Source organism: Mustela nivalis, assembly GCF_964662115.1.
Source record: "Mustela nivalis genome assembly, contig: HAP1_SCAFFOLD_398, whole genome shotgun sequence".
Taxonomy (NCBI): domain Eukaryota; kingdom Metazoa; phylum Chordata; class Mammalia; order Carnivora; family Mustelidae; genus Mustela; species Mustela nivalis.
The window spans coordinates 51,079-73,102 of record NW_028136253.1 but is presented as its reverse complement, the minus strand read 5'-3'; the positions used below and the strand labels follow the sequence as shown (position 1 = coordinate 73,102).

The 22,024-nt window shown below is 44.2% G+C and overlaps 1 long non-coding RNA gene across 1 annotated transcript; it reads right to left on the bottom strand.

Annotated features, from left to right (window-relative positions):
• Positions 1–1,410: 1,410 nt before the first annotated feature.
• Positions 1,411–9,057, bottom strand: LOC309857119. The gene is made up of 3 exons (XR_014307485.1): positions 8,984–9,057; positions 2,101–2,228; positions 1,411–1,545 (listed from the first exon to the last, which is right to left on the bottom strand). It is a non-coding gene; the product is annotated as an uncharacterized lncRNA (long non-coding RNA).
• Between the last annotated feature and the right edge of the window lie 12,967 nt (positions 9,058–22,024).

The following is a 22,024-nucleotide window of genomic DNA, read 5'->3' as shown; positions in this document are numbered from 1 at the left end:
TGACACGTCACCTGGGTTACCCAGAACTTTCTGGGCCCGGCAGAAAGGCAGAAACCCAGGTGAATTCCTCATTGTTCCAGCAGGCTGTCAGCCCTCAAAGGCCTTCTGGATGTGTTTGTGCATCGCAGTGTCTGCTGTGTAAGATACAGAAAGAGCACAGTAGTTCAGGGGGAAAATATTTAGGAACACATTTTCCAGGAGGAACCAGGATTCAGTTTGGGTGACTCTTGACCATTTTTCATCTTCTGACGACTGAAAGTGGTAGTGAATCTACAGTCATGGTTTTAACATGCATTTCAAATGTAATGTGAGTTTCTATCAACATAAAACTATAAGAACTGTCTTCCTAAAGGGCATTCATGTAAGGCCCGTTATTTTCCAGCTTGATTAATGAAAACAAAATTTTTCTGTAATGCTTTCTTCCTACTCTGTATTAGTTTTCAGGACTGGATTGAAAGTGATTTATTGTGGATAGGGTTATACCTGCTCGTGGAATTTTTTTCTGTTCCTGGGTTTTTAAAGGTGGCAGAGTTGACTTTCTGATTTTAATTCATCTTCACTAGATGAAGAATTCACAAATAGGACTTTTTCTTGAAATAACCATAGCCTGGGGGCGCTTGGGTGGCTCAGGTCATGATCTCAGGGTCCTGGGATTGAGTCCCACATCGGGCTCCCTGCTCAGTGGGGAGCCTGCTTCACTCTTTGCCTCCCCCTCTGCTTATGCTTTCTCTAATAAGTAAATAAATAAATAACCTAAAAAAAAAAGAAGTTGTATTTGACTGGAGCTTCATGTGGAGTGACAGATCAACAGAAAGACAAAGGAATAAGAGACAGGAAGCAATGAAGGAAAACACAGAGGCGCACAGTATAGACAGATGTTCCTCAGCTTATGACGGCCTCGGCTTCTAATAAACCCATTGTTCAGCTGGAAATCTCTTTAGTTGAAAATGCATGGAAAACACCTAAGCGACTGAACATCAGAGCTTAGCCCCGCCAAACTTAAATGTCTTGAGAACACTTACAGTATTGCACAGTTGGGCAAAATCCTCTAACACAAAGCCTATTTCACAATAAAGTGTCTGGTATCTCATGTAACTTACTGAACACTGCACTGAAAGCCAGAACAGGACGGTTCAAGTGTGTTGGTTGCTGACCCTCGTGATCACGTGGTTTGCCTGGGGGCTGTGCTCGCTGCCTCTGCCCAGCATTACAAAAGAGGACCCTACTGTAGATCGCCAGCCTGGGAAAAGATCCAAACTAAATGCATATTACTTCTGCACTATTATAAAAAGTCAAAAAACCATAAACTGAACCAAGGTGAAGTCAGGGATCTTCTGTACCAGGTGTGTTAGGGAAGGTCAAGTGCTCCTGTCTGGCCAGGAACCATAGTGGTATGGGGGAGTTCTACAGCGGAGAACCACTAGGACTCAAGCACCAACGGTCACAGGTTACACCAGGAAGACTGGATGCTCTTCTGTGGGCGATGAGAAGCCACGAGCGACTCAGGAAGGCTGAAGAGCTCTGGGCAGGTGGGACAGCTGAGGGCTGCAATGAAGAGGGACAGGTGGAGCTGGGAGACCAGGTGGGGAGAGCCCGCTACCCTCGAACAAAAGGCAACAAAGGTCTGGACTGGGATGATGGAGATGGTGGAAGGTAATGGGATATTCATGAAACAGAACTGGAAAGCCATGGAAATGAAATAAGAGAGGGAGGGAAAACCGTTCATGACTTTAATTGCCATCAGTATAAAACATGTTGAATTAAAATGAATTGGTATTTCTAGACCGATGATGACATCACAATAATGGAAGAAAACCAATTTTGATTTTGAGCCTGGTTAAGGAGACAGTATAGACAAGAGAAAAGCAGAGGCTCTGGAGTCACACAAATGTCACCATTGAGATACGTCCCCACTCTTCATTCCCTTCCCTGTAAACCCAGGCAAGTGACACCTGCCTCACAGCACTGGTAACAAATAGGGAAGAGCACACGTTCCCACGTTCCCGGGTCAGACAGGACAGCCAGGGATCAGCGGCACATGAGGAGGTGACAGGTGGTCACTAAACTGAGCTCAGGTGCATACACAGCATTTTACGTCACCTTGAGATGGCTCCTCTTGTGACCTCTCGAAGAAGGTGGCAGTGGTGAGGAACGAACTCCAGGAGCTTATTAGAATACATGATCTTCAGGCCGTCTGGATGAGACTCAACGATCTGCTCTACAATCACCTAGCAGAAGGAAGAGCGTTTTATTTTTATTTATTTATTTGTTTGTTTGTTTGTGTTTTTGTTTGTTTTTAAAGCACCTAAAAGAGAAGTATGAACTATACACTACAGAGAAAAGAATCGTGTAAACCTTAAAAATGCACTTCGTCCTTCCTCCTCCCCACTCAGTATGCTTTCTAAACAGGAGGTAAGTAACATTGGCATGAAAATCTAGGTCCTGGGATTTGGGAATACTGCTCCAACCCTGGGGGACACAGAGGCTGAGGGACAGAGACTGGCCTGAAGCTAAAACATCACACACACTCATCTGCTTCCCTTCTGAGCTTAAAAGCAAAATACTGTATCTGCAGACAACAGCTCTGTATCATCTTCACCCTGGCCTTATCCTCTACCGTCTCCAGAACAGGGAAAGGGCTGAGATGGAAAGTGATGGAAGAAAACACATCTTATTTTGCTTTAGTATTTAATTTTTTTTGGTGAGGCTGAGTTGCAGGAGGTGAATGACAAGCATACAAACTTAAAATACAAACGTGGCCACAGTTCATTTAATGACATGGAAACGTAAAGTACTTCCCCAATTTAGCATATTAGATTCAGTTCAATGAAAAGGGCATAAATTAAATAACTAAAATATTTTCATTTAGTGACAAAGAATAATGTGATCTTTTTCACCCCCACAGAGAGAGCTATGAACTATAATAGGATACATACAAAGAACTGACAGATCATTTACTTTTAGTAGTCTTAATGAAGCTGAGAAGATTACTGAAATTAATCCTTCAATTTCATTTCTATCACTGGGATACTGTTTCGTTTTAAAACTGGAAGCCTTTCATCCTGAAGTCATGGTGGGTAGCTTTATACTTACCAGACAGAAAGAACACTCGCACTGGCAGGTGACTGGAAGAAAGCCCTCAAACGCTGAGACTGGCTTCATGACTTCTGTCCGCTTGAACTAGATGAAACCGACGCTCTCTAAGTTGGAAGCTGCTGATTGCTGTCGGCCTCACATGGTGCAGCCCATACTCCGGCCGCTCAGAGGCAGGATACACTGACTCCCTGTATTTTACTGTATCCTTATAGGTCAAGAACACTGGGTAACCAAGTTCTGGACTTAAGGTACTACCCGGCTAACTCGCCCTTCAAAGCCCTTTATCTTTGAATATTCCCTCCCTCCCACCTTCCTAGCCTGGCAAACTCCCCCATGGTCTTCAAGACTCAGGCCACATCAATTCTGCGAAGACGCTTCCCCTCACAGACTTTCCCTGCGCACAGAGCTGTCTTCCAGCTCCTCCAGTGGGCACGGGCGCCTTGGTGGGGTCACGCTTTTCGGCAACTTCATTAACGTATAACTTATGGAAATGGAAATTGACCTGAAAATGTTCTGATCCGTACCTTCTTCCTAGGCAAGTCCCTCACCCCTACTAAATTAAGATGATCCCTGAGTTATGGCATCACTGGAAGAGACCAGAGCGCATGCCTGATTCCTGCCATGCTGATGGGCACCAAGCGGGACCAACCTTTTCTTACAACCAGAAGATCAGGAACTAAGAGCATCTTCAAGGAAGAGCCCTGAGCTCTCTCGCACCCAGTCAAGAAACAAAGCCAGATTAGATGCTCTGTGTTTGTGGAATGAGGTGCATGGGGGCACAAACCTCATCCATGTATGGTTTCACCAGTACTTGACCGACTAACGCCTCTGCATCCCGTGTCTTGTCAATTGTAGCGTAAGTCTGGAGGCAGTGCCGTATGATGTCCACATTGGAAGTCTGAAGCCCTTCTAGCAGCAGGCCTCCCAGGGACTGCTGCAGCATGGCCGTAATGTGGGCTATACGCTGCAAGAACAGAGAGACCAGGAAAGAAGGTTCAGGTACCACAGTTTCTAAAAGCTCAAATATATGTGTATAATTTATATACATATGTGTTATATATATAAAGCGAGCCTCTAATTCTACCAGAATATATGTAAGATTAAAATCCCAACATTTCCTAGAGAATAACAATGAATCTCTTCTCCCCATGATTGCTTTCTTTCTTTTTTTTTTTTAAAGGTTTTTATTTATTTATTTGTTGAGAGAGAGCACAAGCACACAAGGAGACACAGGCAGAAAGAGAAGCAGGCTTCCTGCCAAGCAAGGAGCCCAAGGTGGGACTCAATCCCAGGACCCTGGGATCATGACCTAAGCCAGAGGCAGTGGCTTAACTGACTGAGCCACTGAGGCGTCCCCTCCCTATGATTTCTTTGAAAGTAAGTCGGCTTCATCAAAGTGAAGTTCAGACAATTACGGAATGACAAAAAGTTATTTGCCTCTTAAGCTACGGAGTAAATCTGACAAACGTGCATTTAAACCCAGTCAAGGGCTTTGGATAAATGAACTCTGACTACATCATATGATGTGTCAAGTTACATGAAATTCAGAATTAATTTTACTTGCATAGTTTGGAGACTACGCTTGTGTCTTTACACAAAATCTATCTAGTGTGACATAATGGAAGCAGGGTCCCAAGCAGGAGACACTGAAAAAAAAATAATTCAAAGCTAGCTTCAAAATCCTGTAGAGTAGCAATTATCAGGGGCAATGCTAGGTCAAACCAAAATCATCCAGGAAATTCGCAAACAGCAAATTGAAAATCGAAACCAACACTTGCTGGTCTTACTTTGTCCAGAAGAGGCATGCCTTTGCTCTGAACAGCATGAAAGTGTAACTGGTTAAATTCTGTGGCAATTCTCTCCAAAATCTGTCTAGTCCAGAGAGGGCTAGTAGAGACAATTAGAGAAATGTAATTCCCAAAGTTAAAAACCTGCCACCCCCACCGCCCCACATGCCTTACAGCGCTCAGGCACCTGCACCTGAACGCCATCAATTTTCATGACAAACTGTCTGTGCAGCAGGCCCCAGTGCAAGGGGTGAGGAGCGGGGAGGTCGTAGAAGCCACCGACGCAGCCTGGCCCGGGCCACAGGGCCCAGGCAAGGGGATGGAGCTATTTTAGGTCAGTGTGGGTACAACTGCATGATTCCTCCACGTTCCTCGGGCTCTCCCATTTGTGCCCTTCTTCTCCCTTCTTCTCCCATTCTCTAACCCCCTCCTCTCTCTTGCCCTGTCCTACCGTTCATACCCGAAGCCCCCTCTTCTTCTCTGCCTGCCTCATTCTCCCTCCCAAGTACCTCCCCAGTACCAACTACTGCTGTCTCCTCAATCAGCTAAAACTGACCGCCTAGCAGCAACCTGGGAAATCGCTCAGAGCAGCGGACTCCAAGTTTAAATTTACCCAACGGCAGAAAGAGCAAGCTCGGTGCTCCGGGAGCTGGTGAGAAATCACTCACAGTGCATCTGCCATCAAGTGGACTGGATACACTTCCCTCTTGCCCCCCACATTAGAAAGCGTCAACCCCATTCAAAAGGAGGTCGAACAGTGAAAGAAAAAAAAAAAAAACACACAACAAAGGCCCCAAAGCCCCTGCTGGGCTCTATGAGGCATCCCACATCTGAGGATGGGCAGTCAGGTAGTAAGGAAACACACTGTAAGAAAACCCAAAATCGCTGGAGACCTGCCATGGTGTGCCCCATCCCAGAGCATCAGAACTGGTGTGGAGGGAAGGCAAGCGCTTGGCACGACCAATGCAGAATCCTAATCCCAACCTCTACTGACTGATCCCATGTGCATTTCCTATTTATCCTTTTCTCGGCATTTCTGGGCCTGGCAGAGCATGATGGATTTACTGTGCACTGACGCTGCTCTGGCTTTCCTGACTCTAGAGCTCAGAGCTGCTCTTCTGGAGAAAAAAGTCCTCCAAGGTAATTCTGAGCAAGAAAGTGCACAATGTCTGTTTATCAAGGACAGTGTTGCAAAGGGACAGGATTGTAGACACAGAGCTCACTGAGGTGTTTCTATCCGATGAGCACAGCAGCAACAGCAAAGACGGGAAGAACACTGGAGGGCCAGCTCCCCAGGGGCCGAACGTGGACATGGCTGGAGGGGCTGCAGGCGCTGCCAAGGGCCGCAGTGAAGCAGAGCCGCTGGAGACACACGGGCTGCAGAAGGGCCGCGTGCAGACTGTCTGCTAAGTGTGGACGAACGGGGCAGAAGCACGAGTGCAATGGGCTAGAGACACAAGCACAGTGGAGGCTGACCACTTAGTTGAATGCCTTGATGTGAAAGGGGACAGAGACCTAGGACCAGAGAATCGCTTCCTTTGGGATGTGTCCGTTCTTAATCTCCATCATGAGACATGCGGAGCATATGGTCTCTCAAGTTCCTTCCAAATCTAAAACCTTAATTCCTAAAATTTAGAAACCTAACTCCGCCTGCAAGGGGAGGGACTGTTAGCGTCACACAACAGAGCACTCAGGGCACCAGGCGACCTTGACGCAGGCAGCCCAGCTGGTATGTGTAGGACCGGCCCCGGCTACTCCCACTGCACCACTGTGCGTCTCACAGTGCTGACAGGACCTAACTACTCATTTTCTGAGTCACTCATCTACCCTGGATGATTGAAAATTCACACCAGGAAGGGAACAAGACAATCACAGTGTAACAAAGAGAGCCATCATCTTTTTCCTATTTCATAAGTTTTTCCTTTCCTGTTTGTAAATTTCAACTGGATATGTCCTATACTGTTTCATAATAATATAATGCTGGTGCAAAATACATCAATGGTAATACTCTGGGCATGTCTAGGAAAAAAAATGAGATGGAGAAAAACCAAGATGAATGGTAGGTATGCCTTAAAGATCAACAGGACTTTGCTAGTCCTCAGGGAAGGTTATTCCAAATATACTTTTACACTGCAAGCATAATGACGTGTTGGAACTGTGGTCTATAACCAAAGCGTTTATAGGAACGTGTTATAGATTTTACCATTTCATGCTCTCCACTCTCCTGGAGCTACATTCTAGCCACAAACCTGGATTTTCTTCTTGTTCAGAAATGAATTCTAACTAAGCCGTCCCCGCCTAATTAGATTGGATGTGAAGTATTAATTTATGTGCTACTTAGTTAAAAAAAAATGCTTACCTGCTTGCTTCTAGTGCAGAGGTTTCTTTCGAACTTTGTGAATTTAAGATTTTTTCAATCTTTTCCACTGATCAAATAACTTGTATAAGCCTCAACACACACATCTATAAAAATAAAAATTAAGCAAACAAAAAACATCACCATCTTTACTCTTAATCATCTTTATTTCCCATGCTAAATGCAGGAAAATATAAGACCAAAAGTTAACTTCAAATATATAGGGCATGCTATATTTTGAATATTTCTATGAAACACAGAATTCTCAAGAATGCAAATCTTAGTTCTAGAATAAGCATACTTCCATATTCTATTGCAAGTTTATAGAGGAAAAAAAAAACCCTAGACTTTGCTTTCTCATATTCTATACTCTTATTTCTTTTTTTCCCCATCCTGAATCTTTCTATGGGCATTTCTTTCCTATTTTCTTAAAAAAGATTTGTTTATTTGAGAGAGAGAGAGACTGCATGTGCGCGTGCAGGGGAGGGGCAGAGGGAGAGAGAGAATCTCGAGCAGACATCCTGCTGAGCACAGAGCTCAATGCGGGGCTCAATCTCATGATCCTGAGATCATGACCTGAGCCAAAATCAAGAGTCGGACGTTTAACCAACTGAGCCACCAGGCGCCCCTCCATTTGTTTTCTTATGGCCCTTTATTCATGTTTTAACTTTGGCTTCCGATTGTACTGGCCCTCTCAGTTTACATGTGCATATACCTATATGCCCAAGCACCAAATCATTAAAGACCTTTTACACTACAAATATTATCAAAGAGGTTGAGGGACATTATGAAAACTCTCATCCTTAAAGAACAAAAAAATACAAAGTCATCCATTCAATAAATAATAATAATAATGAACACCCCTGGGAGCTCGATATTCATTCCAACGGGGGGTGGGGGGGCACGAGAAAATAAAGCAAGAAATACACCCTGCTCTCACAAAGCTTACTGTTTTGTCTGGAAGCGCACGACAAGCATTCTTTGGACAAAAGCTGTGAGGAGATCCAGAGGCGAATTAAACAGAAGGTCCCTCAAACAGGCTTCTCCCCACTGAGATTTTAACAAATATGCTAATAATACACATAGAAAACATTGTACAGAGCAGCAGGCGAGAGTCAGAAGCCCAGACTTCCAATGCCCGCTGTGCCCCTACATCGTTATGCTCATGAATGATATCGGGGACACTTGGAACTGGAGATAGCACTAAGGGGCACACTCCCGGGGTGAGCCCTCAGATGTACAGAGCCATTGCCTGTCTCACACACCTGAAACTAAGCCAACACCGCATGCTAACTACTGGGAATTGAAAAAATTAAAGTGAACACCAGAACATAAAGAACACAGGATCAGAAAATAACAGCAAACCTACGGCAGAATCCTGAGTTTGCTTTGGAAAGCCCACTTCTCCCCTAGTCTCTAATATAGGCCTATTTTCTTTACAGGGCCGCTGACAATTTATACAGTCATTAACTGTCAAGCGCTGCACTGACAACAGTTATCACTGTTTCTTGTTCTGGAAAAAGTGGGTGATCTTGAGATCGTGTGGGTACCTCTGAAATTCTGTCTTCTTATTTCAGGTAGATAACGTGACATAATGCATAAAATGCACATGCGTGAGAGCTTTGAAAAAAAGCTAAATTTAAAAAAAAAAAAGAAAAAAAGCTGAATAGTGCTGACAAGTTCGCGGAGACAAGAGGAGAGGGCTTCAACTGGCATGCAGCATAAGAAATCTACTGGAGGGTACCTTTTTCTTCCTTATGTCCTCTTGTTTACACATTCGTTCATCTACTGCCCGAATTCCTTCACTGACTGATGACCTGAGACTCTTTAAAAGAATAATAAAGAAAATGTATTACAGACATTGTTTTGTCACATTATCAATTTCCTACATCTCATTCAATTCCACAGAAATTAATACCTGTGCACCAGTACTATGCAGATATTGAAAAAAAAAAAAAACATGATATACCAGACACAGTTACTGTTGAGGGGACTCATGACCTGGGGGCATAATGACACGAAGGCAGGGTCGCATGGCTAGAAGAAGAATGACATATACAGTGAAAGTTATGGGGATGAGGGGGCTTAGAATGGAGAACAGATAATATGAAGCAAAGTACAGGAGAGTCTGGAAATGCGACGGGGCTCGAATCGGACTCTGAAAGCCATGTGTACACAGCTGCCGAGGTGGGGAGGGGATGGGGAGCAGATGTAAGTGCACACACACTCAGGGGCAGGGTCAGACAGGCACACAGCCATGTGCACTGCAGGCTTCCTTCTGGAGAGAAGCAGAAATAGGAATGGAGGGCCAACTTCACTGAGATGAATTTTTTAGATTCTGCATATTTTGGAGAATGAAAGAATGTCAAAGCACTGATGCATGATGATGAAATGTGGGTATGGAAATACCAGGAATCAAGAATGAAGAACAGAAGACCAGAAAAAGGCAGAGCACAGAGGTAGAGAAACATGTCCAGAAGCTAATGAATAAAGAGATAATTAGGAATTAGGGCCAAAACAAAGGTTAACAGAAACAACTAGAATGAAGTAGGCAGATCACAAAAATTCCACAGGAAGGTGAATTAATTCACTCCATCAACATTATGAAACACCTCCTGGACGTCAGTATTGTGGCAGCCTACAGGGATGCAATGAAGACAGATATAGTCGTATCCCTCAGTGATCTGAGAATCTCACAGAACAGCTTCAGAGTTGGGACCAGAAAGGCAGGTCAGGCCTGTGGCTGAGCAGGACCAAAGTGGCCATAAAAACAGGCCATGGAAAAGGGAGGGTATATGGTGATGGCAGGGGGTGAGGTGGGACGGGAGCCTGTGTGAGTAGAGCAAATCTGCCTCCAGGGAGGGGGTTCGAGAGAAGAGTGGGAGGCCAAAGGAAGGCTAGGCTTGGGAAACAACACCACTATGAGGCCCCGGGAGGAAGAGGCACACCAAGGAGGCAGTGGGAGAGCCCCACAGCGGCTGGTGTGGAATCCAACAGCGAACCATGAAAATCCCTTCCATTCCAAGGAAAAGTATCTTTAACAAGATTTTGTAAAATTCAAATGAGACATAAACCATGGAAAGTATTGGCTACCTCAAGGCACAACTCAAGATTTTTACCTGTTTCACGAACTCTTTCCTGCCTGCCCCTCCCCTAGGCTTCTCAGCACTGATATTTCCATTACTTCACATTTTTTTTGGTTCTAACCATGTACTGTGTCTTCCCTTAAATTATGTTCTCTTTATATTCTCTCTAGGATGCAGGCACTGTCTTAGGGGAGGGACGCAAGAGGCCACTCAAGCTAGAGGAGACACACAAGGAAGGATGGTGTTGTTTTTGACAAGTTTACGACAGGGCATCAGAATGGACAGAGGCCGTAAGTCAGGGCACCAGACACAGACGGGGAGGGGGGCCGGAGGGGAGACAGGGCAGCACAGTTTTCTGTTAGAAGTGATGCCACAACTGCCCCTCCACTGTTCACCCAGGTGGAGTTCCTATTCCCAATGGCTTAGAGGTGGGGAGTCTCATTCCCACAACAGAGATTTTTCTGAGAGAACATGCAAATGTAACATTTATTAAGTATTACATTTTATTTATATTATCCTTCAGTTCCATTAGGGATTACACAGTTTTTGTAGATCAGCCCAGGAACCTAACCACACGTAGCTTACATGCGGTGGGGGGGGATCTTTACAAGATTACAAACTGTTAAAATACAAGTCATTCGTAAGTTAGAAACCACTTACATATGACCAAAGTGGCATTAATAAGTTGAATTTGGAAATATGCTTCCTCTCCCCTGACATTTTAAGGTTGTCTACTCTGAGAATAGGTCTTCTTCAATTCGAACATGATTTTTTAGGTTTTTAGCATATGCAAAAACAAAATCATTTACAACACTTCTGAAGGTGAATATTATAACCATGAACCGTTAAAATACAACCACCAGTACCACCAAACTAACAGATGAAAAGAATTCTTAGAGAAAAGCCGAAGAGGACAACAGGCGTCAGAGCAGACTGTTTTCATTAATTGGGGACTTACCAGAACTTCTCATAACTGTCGCAAAGGCACAGAAAGTTGATTGAGGGCTTTGTCCATGCCAACCTAAAGGGGCACTTCCCCTCTACCACTGTTGCCAGACTAACCTTACCTATCCTGCAGGGTCAGGTAGGCCTGGCCCTTTATATGTTGCTCTCCTCTGAGTGGTTAGTATTTCATAGAAACTGTGCTTTGCTTTTGTCAGGATTTACCCTGGATTTTCAAAACCCTTTCCTTGTGCCAGTGAAGCCTAAGAAACAGTCCTAATGAGAGAACCAGGAACTCAAACAGATCATATTTATCCTGAATGTTCTGTCCAAAATGAAAAATTCCTTTCTGAGGAGCCTCAAGATCTCTGAGAAGGGAAGTTTCACCAACTCTGTCATGTAGGGGCATCAATTCCGATTCTGTGTCAATTTTACTACTTTCCCAGCTAGTAATTCTCTACCTCAGAAAGCCCACTGTCAACCGTTTTCTCTTTCAAAGGCAGTTGCTCTTAGAGTATGCACATGACACTTGGAGCCTGCTGGTCCTTGGCTACTGCCCTCTGTACCTTGGGTCTAACAGCTAAAGGGCATCAAGATGAGCACGTCTCTTGTTCTAGGACTTAATATAGTTTGGGGCACATGGTAAGCAATAATCACTTCTTTAGTTGATCCAAGTGTTGGATCATTCTTAATTATTCTACTACCACAATTTACTTGTTCTAAGATTGGTCCCCCCCCCTCCATTTTAATATCTCTTAAGGTGGCACTCACCTTGCACTTGATGACATATCCTACTTTAACTGACAGCATTTCTCTTTCTTAGTCGAACATAAACTATAGTGCATCTTACACTTGATGAAAGCTAGGATGCAATGAAATACTCTATTATGGTTACGATTCTGATATTTGAAATCCTCCGGTAGCTCCCTGTGCCCCCACAGTGTAGTACCTCACCTCCTCGCCATAGTATACAAACCTTCTCACCCCCAGTGTTAACCCCGGGGCTCAGCCTCCATCCCCAGGTGATGCTGCCAGATCAGCTGTCGGTTGTCATGAACTTGCTGTAGTTTCCCGAATGCACTGTGCTGCCTCCTGGCACTCTGAAACTTGACACACTCATCCTCATTCTTCACTTTGCCCTTGTCTATCACCTCCCCTGAAAACCTGTTCCTAAGTGCCTTTTCCCAGCTCCCACCTACCCTTGGCAGTCTATTATCTCCCTGTGGTAAAGCCTGTCACACTGCACCATGGACATGCCCGTTGTCCCCCTGAGAAGAGAAAAGGGACAATGAGGGCCCCCAGCATTTGCAGCTCTAGTGCAGAGCCCCATGCCTGGCTTGCAGGAAATGCCAGATCATGAAGACAAACGGAGATCATCCTCTGGCTAAAACCAGCTCTTCTTTGCCTACCGCAGGATCTGGATCAATAAAGAGCAGCCAGTTATTATTGCTGTTTTTCTAGGGATTTTTACCCCATATATTTCCCAGGTCTCTACTCTTTTTGTGGCACTTTAATTCAGGCTTCAACCACTTCCTAGTCAGATCAGGTGAAATCATTTTCCTTCCCATACCCTCGATGTATTTCACATCTAGTAATTCTTTATTTAAGATCTTATTTACCCATTTGACAGACAGATCACAAGTAGGTAGAGAGGGAGGCAGAGAGAGAGGGGGGAAGCAGGCTCCCCGCTGAGCAGAGAGCCCGATGTGGGGCTCCATCCCAGGACCCTGAAATCATGACCTGAGCCGAAGGCAGAGGCCTAAACCACTGAGCCACCCAGGAGCCCCCATATCTGGTAATTTTTAACCAACGTGGATTTGCTGCATCAAATAGTTCCTTCTTCTTCAAATATAAATATATAAATAAAGTGATCAAGTCACTCGCATGTCTTAGGAGAATGTCATACCTTTAGTAGCAAACTTGAAATCTTGGCCATTGGTTTTGATTTTTGTTTTGGTTAGATTTGGTTCGGTTTTTGTCATTTTAAAAATCCCTCCAGCCCTTGGCTCTGTCTGACCTGATTGCTTTCAGCTGTTTCTGCAACAAAATTGTCCCGGCAGCGAAAACTCTCATTGTTTACAGTGGCGCCCCCTTCTGAACACTTTGTTAATAAAAAGCTTTTTTTGTTTGTTTGTTTGTTTTTCGGCTATGGTAAATGTGGAACAACAATGAGGTACTTCAAAGAGGTGAACCACAGATAAATTTCTCTAAGGGTGGGGTGAGGGTTACTCAAAAAGGAACTTGACAAGGCTTTGAAAGATATCGACAATCATTATAACATAACGTGACTGATTGTTACCGTGCTCTTAACTGGGCAAACACTTGTTGGCTTCCAAGAAAAACTAACATAGTTGAAATGGTTCTAGTGGCCTTCTAGCACAGGGTATGATGGGGTAGGTATTCTAGCCACTGGCTGTGCAAGGCATGAGGCCTGTTAGTGATTCTATTTTTTCCTCTGCAGAATGGGTCTTTCTACATTCCAGGTCCTTTCTACCCCAATAAATAATGCGGCGATTCTCTCAGTGAGTTGTACTTTGGGTTTAAACAGCCAACTGTCTCTTAAAAAGGTCTTTTGTTTAAATTCCTTTAAAGAAAAGCCTTTCAAAAAAATTTTTTTATTTTTTATTTTTAAATCCCATATGTTTACTCTGATCATGGAACTTTGTCATTTTGACCATCTCTGCTGATTAAAATATTCTTTTTTTTTTTAAAGATTTTCTGTATTTATTTGACAGAGAGAGAAATCACAAGTAGGCGGAGAGTCAGGCAGAGAGAGATAGAAAAGCAGGCTCCTGCTGAGCAAAGAGCCCGATGCGGGGCTCAATCCCAGGACACTGAGATCATGGCCCGAGCCGAAGGCAGAGGCTTAATCCACTGAGCCACCCAGGCGCCCCTGATTAAAATATTCTTCATCATTAGCACCTACTGCTCTCCTCTCTTGGTGGTCTCTCCGGAAGGGGTCTTCTCTAGCTCTTCTAGCAGGAGATGGGCAGTTCCCAAATACCCCTGTTGCCAGACTAACCTTACCTATCCTGCAGGGTCAGGTAGGCCTGGCCCTTTATCTGTTGTTCTCCTCTGAGGGGTTAGTTTTTCATAGATACCGTGCTTTGCTTTTGTCAGGATTTACCCTGGATTATCAAAACCCTTTTCTTCTGCCAGTGAAGCCTAAGAAACTGTCCTAATGAGAAACCAGGAATTCAAACAGATCATATTTATCCTGAATGTTCTGTCCAAAATGAAAAATTCATTTCTGAGGTGCCTCAAGATCTCTGAGAAGGGAAGTTTCACCAACTCTGTCATGTAGGGGCATCAATTCCGATTCTGTGTCAATTTTACTACTTTCCCAGCTAGTAATTCTCTACCTCAGAAAGCCCACTGTCAACCGTTTTCTCTTTCAAAGGCAGTTGCTCTTAGAGTCTTCACATGGCACTTGGGGCCTGCTGGTCGTTGGCTACTGCCCTCTGTACCTTGGGTCTAACAGCTGCAAGGCTTCAAGATGAGCACGTCTCTTGTTCTAGGACTTAATATAGTTTGGGGCACATGGTAAGCAATAATCACTTCTTTAGTTGATCCAAGTGTTGGATCTTTCTTAATTATTCTACTACCACAATTTACTTGTTCTAAGATTTGTCCCCCCCCCATTTTAATATCTCTTAAGGTGGCACTCACCTTGCACTTGATGACATATCCTACTTTAACTGACAGCATTTCTCTTTCTTAGTCGAACATAAACTATAGTGCATCTTACACTTGATGAAAGCTAGGATGCAATGAAATACTCTATTATGGTTACGATTCTGATATTTGAAATCCTCCGGTAGCTCCCTGTGCCCCCACAGTGTAGTACCTCACCTCCTCGCCATAGTATACAAACCTTCTCACCCCCAGTGTTAACCCCGGGGCTCAGCCTCCATCCACAGGTGACGCTGCCAGATCAGCTGTCGGTTGTCATGAACTTGCTGTAGTTTCCCGAATGCACTGTGCTGCCTCCTGGTACTCTGAAACTTGACACACTCATCCTCATTCTTCGCTTTGCCCTTGTCTATCACCTCCCTTGAAAATCTGTTCCTAAGTGGCTTTTCCCAGCTCCCACCTACCCTTGGCAGTCTATTATCTCCCTGTGGTAAAGCCTGTCACACTGCACCATGGACATGCCCGTTGTCCCCCTGAGAAGAGAAAAGGGACAATGAGGGCCCCCAGCATTTGCAGCTCTAGTGCAGAGCCCCATGCCTGGCTTGCAGGAAATGCCAGATCATGAAGACAAACGGAGATCATCCTCTGGCTAAAACCAGCTCTTCTTTGCCTACCGCAGGATCTGGATCAATAAAGAGCAGCCAGTTATTATTGCTGTTTTTCTAGGGATTTTTACCCCATATATTTCCCAGGTCTCTACTCTTTTTGTGGCACTTTAATTCAGGCTTCAACCACTTCCTAGTCAGATCAGGTGAAATCATTTTCCTTCCCATACCCTCGATGTATTTCACATCTAGTAATTCTTTATTTAAAGATCTTATTTACCCATTTGACAGACAGATCACAAGTAGGTAGAGAGGGAGGCAGAGAGAGAGGGGGGAAGCAGGCTCCCCGCTGAGCAGAGAGCCCGATGTGGGGCTCCATCCCAGGACCCTGAAATCATGACCTGAGCCGAAGGCAGAGGCCTAAACCACTGAGCCACCCAGGAGCCCCCATATCTGGTAATTTTTAACCAACGTGAATTTGCTGCATCAAATAGTTCCTTCTTCTTCAAATATAAATATATAAATAAAGTGATCAAGTCACTCGCATGTCTTAGGAGAATGTCATACCTTTAGTAGCAAACTTGAAATCTTGGCCATTGGTTTTGATTTTTGTTTTGGTTAGATTTGGTTCGGTTTTTGTCATTTTAAAAATCCCTCCAGCCCTTGGCTCTGTCTGACCTGATTGCTTTCAGCTGTTTCTGCAACAAAATTGTCCCGGCAGCGAAAACTCTCATTGTTTACAGTGGCGCCCCCTTCTGAACACTTTGTTAATAAAAAGCTTTTTTTGTTTGTTTGTTTGTTTTTCGGCTATGGTAAATGTGGAACAACAATGAGGTACTTCAAAGAGGTGAACCACAGATAAATTTCTCTAAGGGTGGGGTGAGGGTTACTCAAAAAGGAACTTGACAAGGCTTTTAAAGATATCGACAATCATTATAACATAACGTGACTGATTGTTACCGTGCTCTTAACTGGGCAAACACTTGTTGGCTTCCAAGAAAAACTAACATAGTTGAAATGGTTCTAGTGGCCTTCTAGCACAGGGTATGATGGGGTAGGTATTCTAGCCACTGGCTGTGCAAGGCATGAGGCCTGTTAGTGATTCTATTTTTTCCTCTGCAGAATGGGTCTTTCTACATTCCAGGTCCTTTCTACCCCAATAAATAATGCGGCGATTCTCTCAGTGAGTTGTACTTTGGGTTTAAACAGCCAACTGTCTCTTAAAAAGGTCTTTTGTTTAAATTCCTTTAAAGAAAAGCCTTTCAAAAAAATTTTTTTATTTTTTATTTTTAAATCCCATATGTTTACTCTGATCATGGAACTTTGTCATTTTGACCATCTCTGCTGATTAAAATATTCTTTTTTTTTTTTTAAAGATTTTGTGTATTTATTTGACAGAGAGAGAAATCACAAGTAGGCGGAGAGTCAGGCAGAGAGAGATAGAAAAGCAGGCTCCTGCTGAGCAAAGAGCCCGATGCGGGGCTCAATCCCAGGACACTGAGATCATGGCCCGAGCCGAAGGCAGAGGCTTAATCCACTGAGCCACCCAGGCGCCCCTGATTAAAATATTCTTCATCATTAGCACCTACTGCTCTCCTCTCTTGGTGGTCTCTCCGGAAGGGGTCTTCTCTAGCTCTTCTAGCAGGAGATGGGCAGTTCCCAAATACCCCTGTTGCCAGACTAACCTTACCTATCCTGCAGGGTCAGGTAGGCCTGGCCCTTTATCTGTTGTTCTCCTCTGAGGGGTTAGTTTTTCATAGATACCGTGCTTTGCTTTTGTCAGGATTTACCCTGGATTATCAAAACCCTTTTCTTCTGCCAGTGAAGCCTAAGAAACTGTCCTAATGAGAAACCAGGAATTCAAACAGATCATATTTATCCTGAATGTTCTGTCCAAAATGAAAAATTCATTTCTGAGGTGCCTCAAGATCTCTGAGAAGGGAAGTTTCACCAACTCTGTCATGTAGGGGCATCAATTCCGATTCTGTGTCAATTTTACTACTTTCCCAGCTAGTAATTCTCTACCTCAGAAAGCCCACTGTCAACCGTTTTCTCTTTCAAAGGCAGTTGCTCTTAGAGTCTTCACATGGCACTTGGGGCCTGCTGGTCGTTGGCTACTGCCCTCTGTACCTTGGGTCTAACAGCTGCAAGGCTTCAAGATGAGCACGTCTCTTGTTCTAGGACTTAATATAGTTTGGGGCACATGGTAAGCAATAATCACTTCTTTAGTTGATCCAAGTGTTGGATCTTTCTTAATTATTCTACTACCACAATTTACTTGTTCTAAGATTTGTCCCCCCCCCCATTTTAATATCTCTTAAGGTGGCACTCACCTTGCACTTGATGACATATCCTACTTTAACTGACAGCATTTCTCTTTCTTAGTCGAACATAAACTATAGTGCATCTTACACTTGATGAAAGCTAGGATGCAATGAAATACTCTATTATGGTTACGATTCTGATATTTGAAATCCTCCGGTAGCTCCCTGTGCCCCCACAGTGTAGTACCTCACCTCCTCGCCATAGTATACAAACCTTCTCACCCCCAGTGTTAACCCCGGGGCTCAGCCTCCATCCACAGGTGACGCTGCCAGATCAGCTGTCGGTTGTCATGAACTTGCTGTAGTTTCCCGAATGCACTGTGCTGCCTCCTGGTACTCTGAAACTTGACACACTCATCCTCATTCTTCGCTTTGCCCTTGTCTATCACCTCCCTTGAAAATCTGTTCCTAAGTGGCTTTTCCCAGCTCCCACCTACCCTTGGCAGTCTATTATCTCCCTGTGGTAAAGCCTGTCACACTGCACCATGGACATGCCCGTTGTCCCCCTGAGAAGAGAAAAGGGACAATGAGGGCCCCCAGCATTTGCAGCTCTAGTGCAGAGCCCCATGCCTGGCTTGCAGGAAATGCCAGATCATGAAGACAAACGGAGATCATCCTCTGGCTAAAACCAGCTCTTCTTTGCCTACCGCAGGATCTGGATCAATAAAGAGCAGCCAGTTATTATTGCTGTTTTTCTAGGGATTTTTACCCCATATATTTCCCAGGTCTCTACTCTTTTTGTGGCACTTTAATTCAGGCTTCAACCACTTCCTAGTCAGATCAGGTGAAATCATTTTCCTTCCCATACCCTCGATGTATTTCACATCTAGTAATTCTTTATTTAAAGATCTTATTTACCCATTTGACAGACAGATCACAAGTAGGTAGAGAGGGAGGCAGAGAGAGAGGGGGGAAGCAGGCTCCCCGCTGAGCAGAGAGCCCGATGTGGGGCTCCATCCCAGGACCCTGAAATCATGACCTGAGCCGAAGGCAGAGGCCTAAACCACTGAGCCACCCAGGAGCCCCCATATCTGGTAATTTTTAACCAACGTGAATTTGCTGCATCAAATAGTTCCTTCTTCTTCAAATATAAATATATAAATAAAGTGATCAAGTCACTCGCATGTCTTAGGAGAATGTCATACCTTTAGTAGCAAACTTGAAATCTTGGCCATTGGTTTTGATTTTTGTTTTGGTTAGATTTGGTTCGGTTTTTGTCATTTTAAAAATCCCTCCAGCCCTTGGCTCTGTCTGACCTGATTGCTTTCAGCTGTTTCTGCAACAAAATTGTCCCGGCAGCGAAAACTCTCATTGTTTACAGTGGCGCCCCCTTCTGAACACTTTGTTAATAAAAAGCTTTTTTTGTTTGTTTGTTTGTTTTTCGGCTATGGTAAATGTGGAACAACAATGAGGTACTTCAAAGAGGTGAACCACAGATAAATTTCTCTAAGGGTGGGGTGAGGGTTACTCAAAAAGGAACTTGACAAGGCTTTTAAAGATATCGACAATCATTATAACATAACGTGACTGATTGTTACCGTGCTCTTAACTGGGCAAACACTTGTTGGCTTCCAAGAAAAACTAACATAGTTGAAATGGTTCTAGTGGCCTTCTAGCACAGGGTATGATGGGGTAGGTATTCTAGCCACTGGCTGTGCAAGGCATGAGGCCTGTTAGTGATTCTATTTTTTCCTCTGCAGAATGGGTCTTTCTACATTCCAGGTCCTTTCTACCCCAATAAATAATGCGGCGATTCTCTCAGTGAGTTGTACTTTGGGTTTAAACAGCCAACTGTCTCTTAAAAAGGTCTTTTGTTTAAATTCCTTTAAAGAAAAGCCTTTCAAAAAAATTTTTTTATTTTTTATTTTTAAATCCCATATGTTTACTCTGATCATGGAACTTTGTCATTTTGACCATCTCTGCTGATTAAAATATTCTTTTTTTTTTTTTAAAGATTTTGTGTATTTATTTGACAGAGAGAGAAATCACAAGTAGGCGGAGAGTCAGGCAGAGAGAGATAGAAAAGCAGGCTCCTGCTGAGCAAAGAGCCCGATGCGGGGCTCAATCCCAGGACACTGAGATCATGGCCCGAGCCGAAGGCAGAGGCTTAATCCACTGAGCCACCCAGGCGCCCCTGATTAAAATATTCTTCATCATTAGCACCTACTGCTCTCCTCTCTTGGTGGTCTCTCCGGAAGGGGTCTTCTCTAGCTCTTCTAGCAGGAGATGGGCAGTTCCCAAATACCCCTGTTGCCAGACTAACCTTACCTATCCTGCAGGGTCAGGTAGGCCTGGCCCTTTATCTGTTGTTCTCCTCTGAGGGGTTAGTTTTTCATAGATACCGTGCTTTGCTTTTGTCAGGATTTACCCTGGATTATCAAAACCCTTTTCTTCTGCCAGTGAAGCCTAAGAAACTGTCCTAATGAGAAACCAGGAATTCAAACAGATCATATTTATCCTGAATGTTCTGTCCAAAATGAAAAATTCATTTCTGAGGTGCCTCAAGATCTCTGAGAAGGGAAGTTTCACCAACTCTGTCATGTAGGGGCATCAATTCCGATTCTGTGTCAATTTTACTACTTTCCCAGCTAGTAATTCTCTACCTCAGAAAGCCCACTGTCAACCGTTTTCTCTTTCAAAGGCAGTTGCTCTTAGAGTCTTCACATGGCACTTGGGGCCTGCTGGTCGTTGGCTACTGCCCTCTGTACCTTGGGTCTAACAGCTGCAAGGCTTCAAGATGAGCACGTCTCTTGTTCTAGGACTTAATATAGTTTGGGGCACATGGTAAGCAATAATCACTTCTTTAGTTGATCCAAGTGTTGGATCTTTCTTAATTATTCTACTACCACAATTTACTTGTTCTAAGATTTGTCCCCCCCCCCCCATTTTAATATCTCTTAAGGTGGCACTCACCTTGCACTTGATGACATATCCTACTTTAACTGACAGCATTTCTCTTTCTTAGTCGAACATAAACTATAGTGCATCTTACACTTGATGAAAGCTAGGATGCAATGAAATACTCTATTATGGTTACGATTCTGATATTTGAAATCCTCCGGTAGCTCCCTGTGCCCCCACAGTGTAGTACCTCACCTCCTCGCCATAGTATACAAACCTTCTCACCCCCAGTGTTAACCCCGGGGCTCAGCCTCCATCCACAGGTGACGCTGCCAGATCAGCTGTCGGTTGTCATGAACTTGCTGTAGTTTCCCGAATGCACTGTGCTGCCTCCTGGTACTCTGAAACTTGACACACTCATCCTCATTCTTCGCTTTGCCCTTGTCTATCACCTCCCTTGAAAATCTGTTCCTAAGTGGCTTTTCCCAGCTCCCACCTACCCTTGGCAGTCTATTATCTCCCTGTGGTAAAGCCTGTCACACTGCACCATGGACATGCCCGTTGTCCCCCTGAGAAGAGAAAAGGGACAATGAGGGCCCCCAGCATTTGCAGCTCTAGTGCAGAGCCCCATGCCTGGCTTGCAGGAAATGCCAGATCATGAAGACAAACGGAGATCATCCTCTGGCTAAAACCAGCTCTTCTTTGCCTACCGCAGGATCTGGATCAATAAAGAGCAGCCAGTTATTATTGCTGTTTTTCTAGGGATTTTTACCCCATATATTTCCCAGGTCTCTACTCTTTTTGTGGCACTTTAATTCAGGCTTCAACCACTTCCTAGTCAGATCAGGTGAAATCATTTTCCTTCCCATACCCTCGATGTATTTCACATCTAGTAATTCTTTATTTAAAGATCTTATTTACCCATTTGACAGACAGATCACAAGTAGGTAGAGAGGGAGGCAGAGAGAGAGGGGGGAAGCAGGCTCCCCGCTGAGCAGAGAGCCCGATGTGGGGCTCCATCCCAGGACCCTGAAATCATGACCTGAGCCGAAGGCAGAGGCCTAAACCACTGAGCCACCCAGGAGCCCCCATATCTGGTAATTTTTAACCAACGTGAATTTGCTGCATCAAATAGTTCCTTCTTCTTCAAATATAAATATATAAATAAAGTGATCAAGTCACTCGCATGTCTTAGGAGAATGTCATACCTTTAGTAGCAAACTTGAAATCTTGGCCATTGGTTTTGATTTTTGTTTTGGTTAGATTTGGTTCGGTTTTTGTCATTTTAAAAATCCCTCCAGCCCTTGGCTCTGTCTGACCTGATTGCTTTCAGCTGTTTCTGCAACAAAATTGT